This window comes from Cricetulus griseus, chromosome 5 (assembly GCF_003668045.3).
Source record: "Cricetulus griseus strain 17A/GY chromosome 5, alternate assembly CriGri-PICRH-1.0, whole genome shotgun sequence".
NCBI classification, from domain to species: Eukaryota; Metazoa; Chordata; class Mammalia; order Rodentia; family Cricetidae; genus Cricetulus; species Cricetulus griseus.
The window spans coordinates 57,394,739-57,398,259 of NC_048598.1; positions in this window are offsets into that span (position 1 = coordinate 57,394,739).

Genomic DNA, 3,521 nt, shown 5'->3' on the forward strand with positions numbered 1-3,521 from the left:
TCACCTATCCTCCTAGAATTCTCTTTATGTAAAAGCTAGTACAAAAAGTTTCTATGACAGAATAATAAGGCATTGCATACATGATTCTGACACAGAATTTTCAAATATCAATGCACCATGGGTTAAGAATGGCTGTGTAAACAGCCATGATTGCATGCTCAAGACCAAGCCAGCCAACATCCCGGGGAGGATGGGGCGGGGCAGGGCTCCTAAAACCCCATCACTATTGGCAGTTGGTGACTGCTGGGGGGCAGGGTGGAGTCCGTTTTCTCCAGGGATGCAGCTTTTTGGAGGCTGCCTGTGCTCCAGGGGATGCTTCCACAGGGCAGCGCTAGGCCGGACTCAAAGGATTCTAAAAAGAATGCACTTCAAGTTTTTGGGAGGGGTGTAATGTAAGTAAGGAGTGGAAAGGAATCGAGTGGGGGGTGGGTTTGATCAAAACACATTATATGAGTGCATGAAATTCTCAAACAAACAAACAAACAAACAAAAAACCAGAAATGGTTAAAAAAAAAGTAATGAGTTTTTGGTCTTAATCAAAATTAATTTATGCATTCAATTAAGAAATAGCTATGTAATAGCCCATTGTCTCTCACTAATATTCATTTGTCCCCTACTGTCCTCCTATCTATAGAGATGAGTGCTAAGGGGAGAATTTAAAATGACTCAAAACACCCCTTCTCTAGGGTCTGGGAGCCTGAGGTAGAAAATATGAAGTTCAAGGCTATGAATGAGTAAGAACAACAAAAGACAAAACTCACACCCAACAACAAAAATACCACCCCCACACAAAACCAAAAGTAGGCCCTGCCTTCAAGGAGACTGCAGAGGTAGTATAACAAACAGTAGAGGTGCTGTTCACGCCAGAGCTGGATGTGGAATGCCAATGGCTCCTCCGCTTTGCTCTGGGAGATGAGGGTTAGAAAAAGCCATGGAAGTCCCCTTCTGGGGCTCTTCTGTCCTGGTGGTCACTGCGATGAGACAGAATAGGGAGGCTGCTATGGCCTCTTCCAGCCTTGGGCTATAAACAAGGCTGCTCTGTGGGTGCTAGAGCCAGGTGTCTGACTGCAGGTAGAGCTTGAGAAGCTGCTGATGGCTGAGGGACAGAGAGGCCACCGACTAGGCAGAGCTCTGTTATGTAGGAGCAAATGGCAAGAAAGATGGGCATTTTCCCAAGTCCTTTTGAGCAGTCTGGGGCTTGGTGTCCAAGCCTCATTTGTTTGATGATAAGATTTGGCTTTATTTCTTCCCAAGCCCCAAGGGTATATGGCTCAGGAGTCCTGGCTCGGTCGGGCCTCTCACCTTTCAGCAGCTGCCCAACAGTGCTCTGCTAAGCAGGGCTGTGGTGAACAGGGTCAATAGGATCAATAGGAAAAAGACTCAGGTCTTTTCCTTAAAAGAATGGTTATGCAGAGGGCCTGCGCCTCCAGTGGGTGCCACTGTGGTAGACCAAAGTCCCTGTGCTTGGGGCATGGACACTAGGGGCCAGGCTCAAACTCAAGTCATGGTGGGCTTCAGAGGCTCACAGGGAGCCCTTGTTTGGTTTCTGATCCTCAGCTCAGCTCACTCTGCCCTGAGGATCAGGGTCAGTACATCTCCCGGGTGTAACAGGATAGTTGTGAGTCTCCAGGCCCACAGGACCCCACTCGAATTTGGACTCTAAAGAGAGTACAAAATGCAAGCCAGGGGCTCTGTGCTGCTGTAGCAGAGCCTTCCCTTTACGCTGCAGTGTGTCCAGCAGGGCCAGGCTGGAGCTCTGTCATTCCAGCTGAGAGATCATGGAGTTCTCAGGACCATTTCACGGGTGGGAAGGCTCGTAGGAGGGCTCACGCTGATGGGAGGGGGGTGCCGTTATTGCTGTCTTGAAATTAATTTTTCAGCAAGCTCATTTCATTACAGGGCCATGGAAATGATGTAGCTTTTATTGCCTATACTTATCCTGATGCTTTTTTTTTTTTTTTTTTTTTTTTGAGACAGTGTTTCTCTGGAACTCTGGCTGCCCTGAATTCACTCTGCCTTGAACTCAGAAATCCACCTGATTCTGCCTCCTACAAGCTGGGATTAAAGGCTTTTGCCACCATGTCCAACTCTTTTCTTTTCTTTTTTAATTAAAAAATGAACACTACAGTTTCTTCTTATCCAAGGAAGAACTCCTGGACCCACACCACAGATGCTTAAAGTCACAATCCACATACACACCTATGATCAAGTTTAATGAATAAATTAGGTACAGCAAGAGATGAACAATAATTGATAATAAAATAAATGTTTATGAGACTGCACAATAATAAAATATGACATAGACATATGTTTCAAAAATATTGTACTATTCTCAACCTTATAAAGTGGGGTGAGTGGCACAGGCATTGTGACATAGCTTTAGGCTACTATTAATAGAGACTTTGGGAATGATGACAGTTGTTATGGCAACTGAGACAGCTACAAAGTGACTGGTGGGTGGTAGCATAGACACTGTAGATACGCTAAATAGAGGGATGACTGGCCTGGGCAGGATAGCACAGATGTTCATCACAGGACATGTGATTGGAAAGCTGTAAGTTATTATTTCTGAAATTCGTTATTTAATATTTGTAGTCCACAGTCGACCATGAGCACCTGATCCTGCCACCACAGACCAAGAAGGACTATTGCTCCACAAAGGATAAAAACAAAGGACATGCTTATTGGTTGTTGTACGTTTAGATCCGGTCCATATGTTCATTGTGATGCCAATGCTAATGCAGACCCTCACACACACTGCACGTCCTTCACAGTGTGACTCCCAGGATAGTCGTGTGTGTGTGTGTGTGTGTGTGTGTGTGTGTGTGTGTGTGTGTGTGTAGTGTGTCTGTGTGTCTGTGTGTCTGTGTATGACATGGGGGCATAATGTTCATCTCTGAAGGATACAGATGGTGGTGTGCTAGGGGTGTACTCTGCTCCTGTGACTTCTGCCCATGGTGTGACTTCTGCCCATGGTGTGACTTCTGTTCACAGTGTGACTTCTGTTCACAGTGTGACTGCTGCCCACGGTGTGACTGCTGCCCACGGTGTGACTGCTGCCCACGGTGTGACTGCTGCTCATGGTGTGACCTCTGCCCATGGTGTGACTGCTGCCCATGGTGTGACTGCTGCCCATGGTGTGACTGCTGCCCATGGTGTGATTGCTGCCTATGGTGTGACCTCTGCCCACGGTGTGACTGCTGCCCACAGTGTGACTTCTGCCCATGGTGGTTTGCTTTCTACTCCAGAGCTAGGCAGGGGCAGATGGGGCCCTTGAGTCCCCTGGTTAGTGTCCCTGGTCACCTGCCTCTCAGTGAATCTTTGGAGTCAGGAACTTCTTCTTATACTTTCAGATTGACCTCTCAGACCTTCCTAGGACTCAGGAGACAGGAAATGTCTGTGGTAGGCATAAGGCATGAACCTGACCACGGAAGACCCTGAAAGCTCATCCTGCCCACCTCCTTCAGACTGGGCCACCCTATCTGTGCTGTGTGACACCAGAAGAAAAAGCAGGTCATAGC